The sequence below is a fragment of the Belonocnema kinseyi genome, chromosome 10 (assembly GCF_010883055.1).
Source record: "Belonocnema kinseyi isolate 2016_QV_RU_SX_M_011 chromosome 10, B_treatae_v1, whole genome shotgun sequence".
Taxonomy (NCBI): Eukaryota; Metazoa; Arthropoda; class Insecta; order Hymenoptera; family Cynipidae; genus Belonocnema; species Belonocnema kinseyi.
This window is the reverse complement of record NC_046666.1, coordinates 92,652,622-92,670,564: the sequence shown is the minus strand read 5'-3', so window position 1 is coordinate 92,670,564 and position 17,943 is coordinate 92,652,622. Positions and strand designations below refer to the sequence as shown.

Here is a 17,943-nt window from a genome sequence, read left to right as displayed (position 1 = left end):
TATTTATTACGAGGATATTACGAAAATAAAGTTTTGTCCCACACGCTTGGTGCCATTGTTTTCCTCTCAGTCCCCGACGAAGTAAAGTTAGCTGTCGATTATGTGAGAATCCTAATAGATAAATTTAATTAATTTTATGCAATAGTTTAAACGAGTGCACAATACCTTAACAGGAATCCATTAGTTTCGTATTCTCAGACGTTGTGATAACGTGGACCTCCGGTTACAATTAAAAAAGCACTTGATTGTCTTCTACACTCGTCTCATTAATAATACCGCGTATAATGTAAAGTACCATTTATAATTCAAGATATTAGAAAGCTTCACATAGACAACTTAAATTTTTTCTTCACTTCCCAACTATATATGCTTTTAAGAATGAAAAAAGAATATGCTAAGCTTAAGATGTTGATTTTTTTCCATTTTGTTTAATTTTTTAAACTATTTAAATCACTTTACGAGCACTTGCCGTTTTACCTTCCCATATGCAATTTACTTTTCGAAGCACAATATAATTCGTTATTACCATTGACACATTCTGCATAATATTTTTTAACAAGAAACATAGCATATGTGTATGCTTATGTAATTTTTCCTGAATATACTATTTACCATTGATGAACGACAATACATACCATTGATTTGATTGATAAATGCCACTGTATGCACCACTGTGCACACCGAGAGATTGCAATAAGAACAAAGACTTCACAATGACATTTTGTGCGAGATTCACCATAGCACTTTTACCATGCCCTTCCGAAAATTAGCAGTCACTTCCATACAAATTCATCGGTACCAACCACTCTATCTAATCAAATAACTGAACAAAGTTGTATGACGATACTTTCATTCTAACCCCTAACAAATATTTTATTTTAAAAACAACGAAGATCAAAAAGTCGTCGTTTCTTCCTTATATAATGAGTGATTTCATTTTTCCATGTTTGTGGGTATTATTTTTCAAGCGGGAGCTGATGACTCTCTACTAACAAACAAACTTGGCTTAACTTTTCAGCAAATTCTATTTATTTTACAATCTGAAACGATGGTTTGAGGTCTAGAACCTTTTGTCTTTAACAAATCGTACAATATTTACAACGTATTTTCATCTTCTTGCTTAACAATTCTTTTTTAATGTGATCATGTCGGAAAAGGTGCCTTTGTACCGTCATTAAATTAAATCGATTTTGAAAACCCGAGAGTAAAACGAATCTAAAATCTAGCTGTTCTTTTGAAATTCTTTCGATTATAAAAAGGAAAAACTTACGTTAAACTATTTCTCGTTTTTTCTCGTCTTTTAAGCGAAACCGTTGTCATTCAACAGGAATAAGTCCACCTCAACGCTCTATAGAGCGATATCTTAGGGAAGAATAGAATTTTTTAAAAAGAAATATAATTTAAATATACGTACATTTAGAAGGCGAACATGATCTCAACGTAATCACAAGCAATACCATATATATGTTTACATTTATACAATAAACAGCGTGCACAGCGGGTATTCCAATTACAGATGTTATAACAATAATTTAATTCTCTTCGCAATTCTTTGGTTGTAGTCTTTGTTATCATATAAAATTTCTACGTCAGTAAAATAGGTTTCAGAACCGATTTTCTCTCTGAATAACCAAATTTGTAAATATAATTATCCTAATATTTTTTTAATAATAATTGCAAATAAAAATGTCATCTCATGTGCAAGTATTGTTGAAATGTAACAATTTGCAGAGCTTCTAGATGGCTGATCAACCAATTAGGTTGCGGATAATATCACAAAGAATTGTCTAGCGTTCTGCTTTTTATCGGCACGTAAGTTTAGACACTTCGTTGAATATATTATACTCGGACTCAGCCGGTTCACGTTATTGACAATTTTGAATTATTTTTGGTCTAGGAGAGAAACCAGCTCAAACGCTAGAAAAGCGCTTTCAAATAATAGTTAAAATACTTAAGTATTGTTAAAAAATATATATTAAGGTTCTAAGTAACTAAACAAACATTCAGCATTGAAGGGAGCACCGTGCACGCGGCATGCTTAAGTATGGCAGTATCAATGAATCACTGACACAGAATAGACACTATTATACCGAAACATTTAGGAAGCAATCTTTTCGAATTTAAACGCTCATAATTTCTGACAAGAAAGTCCATTGCTTTCGAGCACCTAACGCCTTGAAAACCGTGCGAACCATTTGATCTCATTTTGATAATCAAAGCCAAGTTGTACTAATGTGCTTGCTGTATTTGAAATCTTATGATAAAAACATTAATTTATTACGAATATAAAATAACGACCTGATTGACTTGAAAGTGTGTTCTTTCTTTGTTAAAACAATAATCGAAGTATGCTCATTTAAGGCCTTACAGGATAAATTAAAAGTGCATCAATTATACAAAAATCGATTTGTTTTTCTTTAAAAACCGAAAGTCACAGTTCCATACAAAATTGTTCTTAATTATATCCTTCGTTCACTGCATTCAAACTAAGCCATTTTGCCTTTCGCCTACTGTATACCAGAAATGGTAAAATTATTACGATAGTTTAGAGCACAGTTCAAGAAGAGCGTTAATGTGTAATTTTAGATACGACGTATCACCCCAACAAGTCATCATTCAGTACTTGAATCACAGAAACTGTACGAAGGCGATTAATGATACGCCCTATTTTCTCTAGTAAGACCTAAAACTTGAGTTAAATAAAATTTATCGTACAAAATAATGTTATTAGTTCTGTATAACGGAAGAGAAGAAATCAATGAATTTCTGCAGACTTACAACTTTAAAACTGGGAGCACGCGTAATGGCGTCAACCCTCTTCTCCAATGGGTTTCCAATTCTCGGCTTGGCTCACCTGTGTATTAAGATGAAAACAGTTAGCAGGGTTAACAAATCTATATGTTGAATGAGATTAATCACTTCGCTGTAAAAGGCCGTTCACGCATTGCGTAATGCTTTCTGGAGGAATATAATTCTTAAGCGGCCCTAAAATGTGCTAATGCGGTAGATTTTACATACTTCTACTATACAAGAAGCTTCGCGTAATCGATTCTTTTAAGATTTATTTTCCTATTCAATATTCTCTGGCGATAACTAGAGGTGTCTTAATACTTAAGGGCAACACCATTAATTCGGCCAATTGACCTCACATGAAAAAGTGATATACAGGGTCATCAAAAAGAATTGGACCCCCCCCCCCTATCAGCGAAAATATGCGTTTTCGTGAGAAATGTTTGAGACAAAAGTTTCAGGGTTTTGGACGAGGATCTGAGTGTTGGCCTCAAAGCTGATCTCGGCGTTGACCTGCAAGGTTATTTCAAGGTCAACTTTTATTTTTCAAATGGAAACCCCTATTTTTGACACCACCAATCCAAAGGACGCAAAATTTTACGTTCAGATATTCACAAAATAGATCGTATGCAGATCACGACCCTGGATTGACCCCGAAGGTCATCGAGTCACATGACCTCGATGCATATCTAAACGTAAAATTTTGCGTTCTTTCGATTGGCGGCTTCAAAAATAGGGGTTTACATTTGAAAAATAAAAGTTGACCTTCAAATAACATTGAAGATCAGCGCCAAGGTCAGCTTTAAGGCCACCGTTCAGATCCTCGTCCAAAACCCTGAAACATTTCTCACGAAAACGCATATTTCCGCTTTCGGGGGGGGGGGGGGGGGGGAGGTGTCCGATACTTTTTGATGGCCCTGTATAGTTTATATACAGGGTATCTAAAAAGTCCCGGGACGGTTGGATAGTTCCTCAGGTAAAATATTTTTCAAAAAACTCTAAGCCATTCCTGAAGTAAATTTTAACGAGGAATTCAATGGTGACCTTCATTTTGACCTTGAAGTTAACCTTCATGGCTTTTTGAAGGTCAACGTTCTTTTTTAAAATGGAAACCCTCATTTTTACATCTGCAATCGATAGAGCGAAAAATTCTACGTTCAGGTACGTACCCAAGTCATAGGTCAATTGTAACGTTCAAGATCAGTTAGAGGTTATTTGAAATGAACAAAGTTCTCCAAGAGGTTAGTGTAATTCCTGAACTAAATTTCAACGAGGAATTCAATTGTGACCTTCATTTTGACCTTCATGGCTTTTTGAAGGTCAACTTTGTTTTTTAATGGAAACCCCCTTTTTTACATCTGCAATTGATATAGGGGAAAATTCTACGTTCAGATACGTACCCAGGTCATAGGTCAGTTGTAACGGTCAAGGTCAGTTAGAGGTTATTTGAAATTAACAAAGTTTTCCGAGAGGTCAGTGTAATTCCTGAAGTAAATTTCAACGAAAAATTCATTGGTGAGCTCTGTATTGATCTTGGTTACAGCGTTTTGAATAATGTAAAATCATAAGGAAATTTTTCATTAAAAGATCCAGGTGTACTGGTGAGAGTTCTGTTCCTCCCCGATGAGTTATGCAGTCCTATAACGTTTTCAGATACCTAAGTCAATGCCTAAGGCGATACCTTAAGTCCTATACCGTTTTTCCATACGAATGTTACGAATTGAAACTAAATTTACATATTACGAGTACATACTTCATATCTTTCGTTAAAAGATTAATATGGCGCAAACTAAACTTTCGGAACGAGAGACGGTAGCTGTATTAATGATGCGTGGTTGGGGAGATCGAGTTCTATCTTACGATCAAGTTCGTTTGCTTTTTAATCGCACTTTTCGTAATGGAGAAGGGTTAAATCCTGTCTCAAAATCAACAATTGAAAGAACTGTAAGGCACGTTATGAATCATGGATCTATCAAGGACCTTCAAAGAACTGGTTGGCCAAAATCTGCAGGATCTGAGGAGCCGCAGATGGACATAGCCCAAGTTTTTTTTGAAAACCCACATTTTAGTTTACGTCGCGCTAGTGATGAGCGTGACGTTGTTTCTGAGACAGTGCGAAATATTTTAAAAAGCATTCATTTCCATCCTTTCTTCATCGACGGTAATCTCAATGCCCGTGCATATGAAGATCTTCTCAGAAACCAAATTGTACCAAGAATAAGGGAGATAACAGGCGATAATTTTCAAAATATTTGGTTCCAGCAGGACGGAGCAGCGGCTCATTGCGGTAGGGAGGTTCGAGCATATTTGGATACTCAGTTCTCTCAAAGGTGGATTGGGAGAAGGGGTGAAATCGAGTGGCCTGCTAAATCTCCTGATCTGACGTCTCTCGACTATTTTCTTTTGGGTTATTTAAAGAGCAAAGTATACTCAACGCAACCGCAAAGCTTATACGAATTGCAGAATCGGATTCTGCAACAGGCTACTTTGGTTGATAGGGAGATGATTCGTAAAGCTGTAACTCATTTTTACAATCGCATAGCTTTTTGTCAAGAAGCTCAAGGTTTTTAGTTCGAACATCTTCACTGAAGCGTGAGCGGCAAGGGGACTCACGCTAATCAAGCACCCCGAAACGTGAGAGGCAAGGGGGCTCAGGCTAATCAAGCTTGGAAAAAACCTTGAAAAAACCTTGAAGATCATCACCAAGCTCAATACAGAGCTCACAAATGAATTTCTCGTTGAAATTTACTTCAGGAATTACACTGATCTCTTGGAAAACTTTGTTCATTTCAAATAACCTCTAACTGACCTTGAACGTTACAATTGACCTATGACTTGGGTACGTATCTGAACGTAAAAGTTTCCGCTCTATCGATTGCAGATGTAAAAAAGGGGGTTTCCATTTGAAAACACAAAGTTGACCTTCAAAAAGCCATGAACGTCAACTTCATGGTCAAAACGAAGGTCACAATTGAATTCCTCGTTCAAATTTACTTCAGCCTGTACACCCTGTACCATGTACAGTCACCTATTCTCAGGGTATTGAAACGTTCATGACCAATTATTGTAAGACTGTAGGGGCCCCCACCTCTGCCGCATGTGTCGAAAATCACAGGTCTATTTTAAATCAATAAATACTGTTAATAATGATACAGACAAATACACCCGACGCTGAGTGTCGTAACTGCGGTTTAGTAATTCTTCAAAATGCTAGCCGACACAGTTTCTCAGCTCAAGCTCAGCTGTTTCGTCTCTTGTCTGAAAAACACCAGCAGTGCAGTGGAAAGGCAGAGTGCGCAAGGACTATCATAAGAAGATTGCGTTCAGGCGGCCCCAATTTGTGCAGTTGAAAAAGTCGCGGTCCGTTAACGCATCATGTATTTCAATGTTTTCCCAGTGTTTTTGTTGACATACAATTTGCTAACGAAAATCAATATAATAGGATAAAAAAACGGCTCAAATATTTCGTGTAATGCTAGGCTTGGGGGAAATGCCAGCCTTCGAGGTATCTTCACAATAAGACATGATAAATCAAAGGTAAATCGGTCCCTGATGAGGAGAGCATTATGTAACATAAAGAAATATTCGACGCCCAGGCCGTATGGAATTATTAACAAATGGTAAAAGAAGTTTACTTAAGGAGGTTCAATGAATATGCAATCGCAATAGTACTTTTTCCAATTGAAAGTATTGTATGAATTAGTAGTTCTTATGCTATTGTGAAAAATTAAAAGTAAAAAACCGCTGTTAGTTTTAAAGACATTTAGCTTTTAATCAGGTAAGAAGGCTTGCATTCAAAAATATTACAAATTTCAATACCTAAGAATGCCTTTTTTGTCCTTTTTTGAATCCATTATTAGGTAGCCAAAAAATTTAGATTCCAATTCCTTTCAAAGTCGATCGGAGCTGTCAAATGTGACTTGAAATAAATGAAAAACGCAATTTTGATTTAGTGCATTAGAAAGCGCTTCAAAAGCATACAATTTGCAAAATCTAGTAGGATGGCGCATAACAATATATCATTTTATCACACAACTGTCGCTTTAGGCAAATTAGATCAATTAAAAAATATAAAATTATGAGCTGACGTGGCGACGAGAAAAACATAAGGTTTGGAAGCAGTTGGAGGACATCGAAAAAAAATGAGTGAAAAAGAGAGAAAATCTGATATGGAGAAGTTGGAAGATAGGGTGAGAAAGTTAGAATGTAAGTCAGAGGATATAGAGAAAGAAAAAGTGGAAAAGCTGATGGGGGAAATTGGGGCGAAAGTGCAAGTGGAAGATGTATATGGAGTGGGAAGAAACAATGAAGGTAAATCGCGTAGGTATATCGTGAAAGTGAGAAGTGAGGAAGAAAAAGTTGATGTCCTTAGAAAGAAGAAATCTTTAAAGGGAAGGGAAGAAAGTATGGGTGAGGATATTACGTGGAATGAAAGAAGAAGAAAGTGGATGACGAAACAGAGAGCATGGAGTGAAATAAGGAAAGGGAACACGGTATGGATCGGGAAAGACTGAATGTGGATAAATGGGAGTGTGTTGACATAAGATGACGAGAAAGAACAAAAAAAAGATAATATAAAGGGAAGAAAGAAAAGGGGTATGGTGTCAGGATTCAGGGATGAAGTGGTGGGATTGGTGAAGATCGGAAGAAGAAAGGTGAAGATAGTTTGCGTGTATAGGATAAGGAGAGAAGAGGAAGTTTGGAATGTGATTAGGAAATGAGTGGCGAAAAAACATGACGAATTGGTGTTCATAGGAGGTGATCTGAATTGTGGACGGGGGAATAGGGGTGAGAAATATGGGATGAAGAGAATGAGATTTTCAGGAGAAAATCGAAACACAAACATATGGACCCAGAGAGAAGGACTCTGCTGGAAATCGTGGGCGAAACAGTTAATTTGTAATGACAACTCGGAAGGGGATGAAGAAGGGGAGATTACGCTTACACGAAAAAGGGAAACAGTAATAGACTACATACTGGCCGAGGAAAGGATAAGAAGGCTGTTAGAAAGGATTGAAGTAGGAAACAAAATAGGGTCAGAACACTTCCCGGTCATTGCAACGCTGAAGTGCGGGAATTTGAGAAGTGAGGGAAGGAAAAAGGAGGGACAAACGGGAAAAAAGAAAAAGATGGGTAAATGGGGAATGGATAAACTAAAAGAATATACGGAAAGAATGGAAGAAGAGAATTCTGAGACCGAAGGTGGGGAAGGTGTGGATGAGATGTTGGGTAATTTAAAGGGACGGGTAGAGAAGGTAGTTGAAGAAATTAGGCCAAGTGAGGAAGAAGGTAGTGGGAAGAGAGGTTGATGAGATGTGGATTGTATAGAGAGTAAAGAGAGTATGAAGATATATCGTTGAAGAACTGGAGAAGAGGAGAGATAGAAAGGAGTATAATAACAGAAAAAGAGAACACGAGAAATTACTCGATGTAACACGGCAGGAGGAGAATGCGAGTTACATGGAGGAGGTAGAGAAAGAAATAAAGGAAGGAAGAGAATGGGAGGTGATTAATAGAGAAAGGAGTGGGTGGAAAGGGATGAATGGACGGTATATTTTAAGAAATTTCTAGGAGGGGTGGTTAGTAGGGTGAAAGGGGAAGGATCAATGAGGGAGACATGGAAGTTGGGAATGAGGTGACTAGAGAGGGGGTTAATCAAGCAATTAAAAAGTTAAAAAGGAATAAGGCGACATGAGAGAATGGGATGGAGAATGAAGCGTTGAAATTTGGCGGAAGAATGTTTAGAGAAGAGATTTGGAAAGTATGTAATACGCAGAGGTGCCCAGGAAGAGATTAGAAGAACAGTTAGAAGAGAAAGAAATTATTCCACACAATCAAACAGGATTTAGGAAGGGGATGGGAACAGTAGATAATTTTTTTGTTTTGAACTATCTACTTAAAAGAAACCTGGGACAGAAAAAATTAAAACTGGTCAATCTTTTCGTGGACTTTAGGACAGCCTTCGACTCTGTGGAAAGCAAAGTTTTGTGGAAGACAATGAAAGAAAGGAAGGTGGACGAAAAGTTGATCGAAAAGATAAAAGAGGTATTTACGGAGACGAAGAAGCGGTAAGGGTGCACGGTAAGTCCGTCGTTATTTAGTATATTGTTAGCAGATCTAGAAAAGAAAATGGAAAAGAAAGGAAAAGGGGATACAGTGCTAGAGAATAAGAGAATATACTTGTTAACGTACGCGGATGATGTGGTGATTCTGGCAGAGAACGAAAGGGGTATGAACTTCAAAATGAAAGGATTTGAAGAATATGTGAGAGAGAAAGACCTGACAATTAATGGGGCGAAAACAAAGATAGTCTGTTTCGGGGAGAGAAAGAATGAAGTAAAGTACGGATGGAAGATAAATTGAGAAATGGTGGAAATGGTAGAGGAAATTTGCTACTTAGGTCCCTCGTTCGAAACGGGAGGTGGAAATGATATGCAGGTGTTTGATGCACTGGTATGATCAGAGATGTGTTACGCAGTGATGATTTGGGGATGGAAGGAGTACAAAAAGGTAGAGAATATGCGAGAGAGATTTCTGAGATGGGTTATGGGAGTGAGTTGAAATTCCCCAGGTTATATGCTGAGAGAAAAAACAGGGAGAGAGAAATTGGTGATAAGGCAGAGGAAAAGGGTTTCGATCCACGTCAACCAGATCAGTGCTGCCGCCAAAATTTGAGGGACCTAAATAATATGCCTAAGGGCTCATTTTAAAGCTTGGACACAAAACTAAACAAAGCCGTATGCGCCTTCACAAAAAACGAAGATGGCGGCCATAAACTATGAAATTTCAGAAAATGAACCAAATTAGTGCAGTCAACAAACTTTGAAGCGATGGAAAAGTATGTATGAGGGCTCATTTTGAGGCTGGGTCTCTTTCCTACAAAATAACGTTTGCGCATTTACAAAAATCGAGATGGCGGCATCAATATGGCAGCCACAAGCTCAGAAGTTTTAGGAAATGAACCAAATTAGTACAGTCACCAAACTTTGAAGCGATGGAAAAGTATTTATGAGGGCTCATTTTGAGACTGGGTCTCTTTCCTACAAAATAACATATGCGCCTTTACGAAAATGAAGATGGCGGCCAAATCTATAAAAAAAATTGATAAATCACAAGAAACTTCAAACTAAGAGTCTTTCAACACAGACAGTCGTACTTAAAACATGTCAACGGTCGCTACCATAAAGTAGTGATCAATAATCTAGTAAAATAAATTTTTTATTGCAAAATGGTGGATCCAATATATTGGACTTTGCCCAGAACTCTATTTAAATGCTTTTACGAACACCATATATGTTTGAAAATAGTTTGTCATGGATTTGATATGTCACTCATCTCACACTCATGTCCCATGTACACACACACACACACACTTTCTAGTGAATAGACCATCAATAGGTCATGTGCTTTGAAACGAGACCCCACGCCTCCATATATTTCATGAATTGAAGTTTTTGACTAAAAAGTAACTTCTCAGTACGGAGCGCAATATCGCCACATTTACTCCCCAAAAAAGCAAATTGCTTATCAGTGACGATAATGATCGTGTATTTGAACTTCTGAAATTTAACATATTTTTTTATAAATATTTAGATTATTTATAACAAAATTTCGTAAAAAATATTGATTATCATCGATCGCAACCATGGCAATTTTACTGCTGTCTTCTGGCATTTTCTTGAGGTATATTTATAAGATATGAAAAAGTGATCCTATTTGTATGGTAATTATAATTGAGTGCAGACAACATAGTCGCAAACAACAGACATCCTTTACTTATGATGCATCGGAAAAGAAAATGTGCAAGCATTTGAAGAAACGAAGAACTTATATCTTTCTAGAAGGTTGAGTATTTTTATTTACACTGGTAAACCGGTAAATGTAAAAAAAGGGAGGATAGTAAGAAATTAAAGAGTGGTTATTCATTGGTCAAGAAGGAAAATAAGATAAAATAGAAGAGAGGGAATTTTTAATGTTGGAGAAAGAAAAGAAAGAATGTTAGCAGAGGGGATGGTTGCTTTTGATGAAAAATGTCAAACAGTCTTTCGATTGTCAGTCAGTTGTCTATGGTTGCTGATTTGGGGCCATTGTTGGCAACTTCCAAGGACTATAAGGGTATTATTACATATGCGTAAATACGCGTTCCTGTTAAGCCAATCCCATACGGCCTTGACAGAATGACTCTGAACTATTTCCTAGGAACTGGTTCTTTCTCATTTCATGTTCATCCCCTTGCTTGGAGTCATAAAGTAATAGTAAGGAGAAGAAACTGTGTGCTAGGAAAGCATGGCAACTTTTTCGGAATAGATGTCCTGACTTTTAAGTGAAATATCTGTGAGAGCCACGAAGATGCCCGAAGTACTGTCACCAAGAGCCGAAAGAGTTAAAGCCTATTTCAGCGCTAAATTTGAATGATAAAAAATTGTGAAATTAAGATGTTATTAAATTCATGCGATTTAAAAATTTGGAATCTTACATGAAGGTTCTAGTGTTATGTACAAAAATAACTATTTATAAAAATGTTCTGTAACATTTATTATTAAGTACTTACGCGTTTGTAAAAATTATGTTCATTAACCTCTTTGACAAATTTCAAAATGCTGTTTACAATTGAAAGTTTCAAATTGAATTCATCAAAGCTATAGAATTTTTAATTGCAAAACCTAAAACTCGCATAATTTTAAATTGTAAAATGCCCAAATAAAAAACTATTCAGTTTAAGACGCAAAGCTCTACGTTTTTTAGGAATTAAAATATTACCAATACTGCTGGGACCACCTTCCAACCAGCCTTGTACCTCACATTCTTGTTTTTTTCCTTACATCTCGTATAACACACATTATCTACAAAATTATTACAACAAATATTATTAAGGTTACGAAAATTACAGAATCGCAATCGGCACCACTTAAGCTATAAATTACTTTTGTTCAACTTAAAAAAAAAGAACTTTTGGAAAGTTTACATGCAAGCAAACTCCGAATTAAATTATGCATTAAATACTTACGGCTTCGAAATATATGTATCGTGTTCAAAATTATCAACAACGAAAAAATAGTACAAAACATGGCACGAAACATGCTTAGCCGCCGCAAATGTATTAGCATGGTTTTTGCTTATAATTACTTCGTGCTTGGAGTAGAGAGGTTCAACCAGTAGTGATAAAGGTCTGTACACATTCGGTTGCGAACGCCCACACCGACGTTCAAGTCCTTCACCACGAAGTTTAGTACGCATTTCAAATTATACTTAGTTGAGGCACGCCATCAAAATGCGTTTAATTTTGGTATGAAGCTTTAATTATTCAGGATTATAGAGCAGGAAAATTTCGTTCAAAAGATGAATATGTATAATAAAATATAGGTTATACTCAAAACAAAAACACATTTTAAATTCTAGGATTGTTAGTCGAATTTATTTCTTCTTTTTCTGGCTTTCAAAATGCTTAAAAATTTTCAAAGCTTGATTTCAAAATCTTAACGACTTTTTATACTATTCAAATTTTCTCTAAAACGTTCAATAAATTTCGAAAAATTAAAGAAAAATCCCTTAAAATGTTTCAAATTATTTTTTAACATTTGTAGAAATCTTTTACAATCTTTTTAAATATACTTTTTAAATTATTTTTTTTTTGAATAATCTTTTTAATTTTTCAATTTCTAATTAAATATCGGTAAATTGCAAAATAAAAAATTTTTAACTTTCACGAATTGTACAGATCTAAGGTTCAAAAAATAATCCACGCTATAATTTGTAATGCTTTAAATTGAAGAATGAATCAAATCATTTGAAATTGTTTCAAAATGATACAATTTTAAGCATTTTTCAGTTAAAAGCATTAAAACTTAAAAAATTACAATTTTTTTTTTTTGAATTAGAAGTTAAATTACTTACATTTTCAGTTGTTACATATTAATAATTGTTCAATAGTTATTTATAGATAAAAATTTGTTTTGAAATATTTTTAAATATTCTTTTTAAATTATTTTTTAAAAAGAAAATTCATGGAAAATTTTTACAGGAATCTCAAGTATACTTTTTTATTATCTTAAAATTTTTAAAAATCATTTGAAAGCATCAAAATCTTATTTAAAGATTTTCAAAAGCATACATTTTCTTTTAAAAAAGTTGGAATCATTATAAATTTTAAATTATCTTTGAATCTCTTTAAAATTTCTAAATATCTTTTAAACATAATCGAATTTTTTCTAAAGTAATAATTGTTCAAATTGTATTTATTCTTCCAAATTTCTTTTTGTTTTAAACTATTTTTACGTATTCTGTAAAAAAAAAGGTTCCGAAAAATCTCTTAAAATAAATTTTTGAAGATAACCCGTGTGGAAAAATGGAGGGGACCTCCGCCAGGGCCCACATTGATTGCCCTCATGCCTTGTGGAATCCATGAGGGCAATCCAGGAGTGGTCCCTTATGGAAACGACATGCTAATCCATAGGGGCCCAACATGGGCTTCCTTGATGCATCCCTCATGATTGCCACCATGAAAACCCTCTTGTTTTTTTTGCCAGTGCTAGCACCTGTACTGGCATATCTCTAGCATGATAACACTATTTTGTACTGAGCTGTCAGTGTTAGGCTAGCACTGGATATCGCTACTGGCAGTACTGCGTCAGTGCTTAATAGTACCGTACTGCTATACTCTCACGATATGACAAAAAAGGTATTAAAAAAATAAATAATAATTGATTACGAGTATTTTTACTGCAAATATTAATAGTCCTGTTAAGAGTAAATACATATATTACATTTTTAAACATTATATTTCAAATATAATTTCTAATGCTACGGGGTATCGAACCTACATATCTCTACCTAAATCTAGCGCCTAACAGTCGGGAGTGCTAACCACTGCGCTAAACCGACAAGTTGAAACTCAGTGAAAAAGCCATCCTCATAAGCTACAGTTCAGAAAAGTTAAAGTACTAAATTTTAAGCTCTCTTTTTCTAATTATTTATTATTATACGACGTTATGTAAATTTAAAATACACGAAGTGTTAACAGGAATATCAATAAAATAATTATTAAATAAATAATTTAAATCGATTACCATTTTTCTTCGCGTAATATTTCGTTTTTTCACATTGTAGACTACTTTAAAACTTTTTACAATGACGGAAAATGTAATTTTTTATGAACATTTTTTAGGATATAAAATATTTACCCTTCCGACTTAGAAATTTTAATCGTTGATCCGTGAGGGGAACCGAGCTGGGCCCTCGCTGGGGACCCTCATAGAACATCCATATGGTAAAAGTTCGAATTTCAGAAAAGAGTCATCCAATTTTTAACAGAAATGCATTGTTTCTAAGTTTGAACTCATGAAACCTTGAAATGTGTGGTGCTGAACAAATATTCACCCTTTAGACTTAGTAATTTAATTCGTTGATCCGCCAGGGCAACCGTGCGGGCCCCTATGAATCATCCATATTGTGCAATTTCGAATTTCAAAAAAGTGTCATCCAATTTTTGACAGAAATGCATTGTTTGTAAGTCTAAACTCGTGAACTCAGCGGGGGGCTTTTTCCACACGGGAAAAAGCCGTTTTCAATTTTTATACGAATCTTAATTAAATTTTCGTGTATAATTTAATTCTTAATTTTTTGGAATCATTTCAACTTTTTAATTATTTCAAAAATTCTGAATATCTTTTAAAATGATGTGAATTTTTCCTACAATTTTTAATAAAACCTGCAGGATTTAAAAAAAAGCCTGAAAATCTTCCAGATTATTTTTTTTTACAATTTTAGAAATTTGTTTAAATTTTCTAAATACACTTTTAAGATGGATCACGGGATTTATACAAAATAGTCCAATGTGCTACCCAAACACAAAATTTTTAATAAAAATAAAAATTTTCAATTAAAAAAAATAGTTTAATTTTCAACCAAAAAATTGAATATAAATATTTATATGAAGTTTCCACCAACAAGAATAATCTTTTACCAAAAAATCAAGACTCTTTATTATAAGAATTTTTAACCGAATAGTTTAATTATCATCTTAAAAAAATTTCAAACATAAATGAAATAGTTAAAATTTAAATTAAAAAATAAAATTTTTAGAAAAAAAACTAATTTTCCAGAAAATAGTTAAATTTTCAACCAAATTAAGTTTTAACTAAAAAAATGAATTTTTATCCAGGAAAATTCATTTTTAATCAAAAACAACGATTTTTCTACAGACTTATTACAATTTTATGGTAAGAAATTAATTTTGAAGAACATTTATTTTTTAAAACAGATTATTTTTCTACCAAAAAAAATAAAAAAATTTTTTATATAAAAAAAAATTTTTTAATAAAAAAGAACGAGTTTTTAACAACAAACAAACAGTAATATTTTACACGGAAACAGATCAATTTTAATCAAACAAATGTCTTCTTAACCAAAAAATATGAACTTTTTACAAAAAGAAATGAATTTTCAAACTAGAAAGACGAAGATTACACAAATAATTTACGAAAATAGCTGCATTTTTTAATTAAACAGACAAATTAAAAACAAAATAGTTGAATTTTTATCCAGAAAAAATTGAATTTTTTTCAAAATATGAGTTTTAGATCAGAAGTAAATTTTGCATGAAGATTACTGGAATTTACAGCCTAAAAAGGCAATTTTCCAACAACAAAATTGAATTTTGCCGCTGTACTTGCAAAACCATTATTAAAAGAATAAAAAAGTAAGCAAATTGGCTGAAATGCATATTTGAAGAATTTAATGCAGAGTAATGTAAAAAAAGAAAATCCTTAATCGGTTGAGGAATATATCCTGTGGAGCTATTTGTCCGCGAAAATCCATTTCTCGAGCACCACAACGCCACGCACCGAGACACGCGCTTTAATTGGGGGTTTTTGAGGGCAAAACGGGGGGTAGCGTAGCTGCGTTTGTCTAGTGTCCACAAGCACTGTTCCCCATGGTTTCTATCCAGAAGCAAAAGGCTAGAGTACAGTCAATTCAGCGTGTACAGTAGGGTGGTCCAAAAAACGCTTTTCGAGCTACAAGCCCCCCCCCCCCCTCCAAGTTTCCATTTCCGGAGAAAGCAAAACCGTAATTTTTTTCGAAACTCGAATATTAAAACTTTAAAATCCCATTTAACTAACATGGGGAAATTTTGAATTCTCGAAAAATTCAACTCATGTTCCAGGTATTCATCGAAACGTGCCAAACTTTGCAGGGATTGAAGAAGAGTCTCTACTAAATAAAAACATACTTATAACTTTTATTTCCAACCCACCCACACCCTCCCCGCAGCGCCCCAAATATGACCCAAAAAAAACTACGTTTTTACGTATTATTGTTATCTTTTAGCAATTTCCGTCTTTTTCAAACAAATAATTACTTACGCACAATTTGAACATTTCCCAGGGCTTTTAAAACCATTTTCAATTGTTTAAACAAATTTAAATTATTTAAACAATTATATTTAAAAAAATTAATTAATAATATATTTTTAATATAATTTATTATAATATATTTTCAGGAATTTTTCACAAAAAATATATACAATAATCGTATTTTCTGATTGAAATGTAATAGATTGCAATTGCTTGCAGTATTATATTTTGTTTAAAATATTATATAATTATTTAAACAATTAATTTTTTAAATAAAATTTCTAAAAATTGAACCAGAGTTGCCCACTTCTTCTCAAATTGGTTTAGTAAACTACTTTTTGTTTAATAAGTACATAATTTTCATAGATTTCTTTTAATTTATAACAAATCTCTATTTGTTAAAATAATGTTTATTTGTCCAAGCATTTTTTTCGACAACTTAAAAAAAGTTGAAATAAAAAAGAAGACATAAAATTTATTTTCTGACTGGATGGTGTTTAAAAAAATATATTAACTATTGTTTAATTTTTTAAAGAAATATAATTTGTTGCAACAATTATTTTCCTAACAATATTTTTCAAGTCGTATGCAAAGTCGATACAAGCTTCAACATTTTCTCTAAAGACCATTTATGAGGACGAAGTGCTATATTTTAGGTAGTTTTTAATAATTAAAATAATAAAAACATTGTTTTAGTTGAATTTGCACAACCCGTGTGGAAAAAGCCCCACTGAGACCTCTTAGGATGAGGGCCCCTGGCGGGGGCCCGCATGGATCTGCCACACGTGGAAATCCTACGAGGGCCCCCGTCGACCTAATACCACAAATTTTAAGGTTTCATGAGTTCAGACTTACCAACAATGCATTTCTGTCCAAAATTGGATGACTCTTTCTTGAAATTCGAAACCGCACAATATGAATGATCCATAGGGGTCCCCGCACGGTTAGCACTCCCGACTGTTAGGCGATAGATTTACATAGAGAAATGTAGGTTCGATACCCCGTAGCGTTAGAAATTTTATTTGTAATATAATGTTTAAAAATGTAATATATGTATTCAGTCTTAACAGGACTATTAATATTTGCAGTCAAAATATTCGTAATCAATTAATATTTACTTTTTTAATACCTTTTTTGTCATATCGTTAGAGTATATCAGTACGGTACTAGTTAGCACTGACGCAGTACTGCGCCCATGGTGAATTTCCTATTGGGGTAGTACTGTGCCAGTAGCGATATCCAGTGCTAGCCCAATACTGACATCCCAATACAAAGTAGTGTTATCATCCCAGAGATATGCCAGTACAGGTTCTAACACTGGCAAAAAACAACCAAGAGGGCTTTCAAGATGGCAACTATAAGGGATCCATGAGGAACCCCATGTAGGGCCCCTATGGATTAGCATGTCATTTCCATAAGGGACCACGCCTGGTTTGCCCTCATGTATTCCATAAGGCATGAGGGCAATCCATGTGGGCCCTGGCGGGGACCCCTCCATTTTTCCATACGGGAATTAGTTCAATTTATCTATAACCAATTGAATAATAAAACGCAAAAGACAAGCCAATTTTAAAATTGTCGAAAAAATTGAAAGTTACGAAAATATAAAACGTTTGGAAGCAAAGAGCATGCAACAATTATTGGACAAAGAAATTCAGCACTTCATTACGCCGAATTCACGTCACTTTTGTCGCGATTTAGAATCTCGACATCTCTCCTTCAAGAAAACGCATCAGAATGGATGAAGAGTGAACATTACCTGCGATGTTTAACAATTTTGAAACATTTAAAAGTAGTAAAT

At 34.3% G+C, this 17,943-nt stretch overlaps 1 protein-coding gene across 2 annotated transcripts in view; it reads right to left on the bottom strand.

Annotated features, from left to right (window-relative positions):
- Positions 1–1,006: 1,006 nt before the first annotated feature.
- Positions 1,007–17,943, bottom strand: part of LOC117181573 (mitogen-activated protein kinase 1) — a 36,534-nt gene continuing 19,597 nt past the window's right edge. The window contains exons 8-9 of one of the 2 annotated variants that reach the window (XR_004468137.1): positions 2,779–2,854; positions 1,007–2,689 (exon numbers count right to left, since the gene is read on the bottom strand). The gene's annotated coding sequence lies outside the window, so the exon portion shown is untranslated. Of the gene's footprint in view, positions 2,855–17,943 lie in introns of both variants that reach the window. The other variant, XM_033374404.1, reaches the window with a different exon arrangement.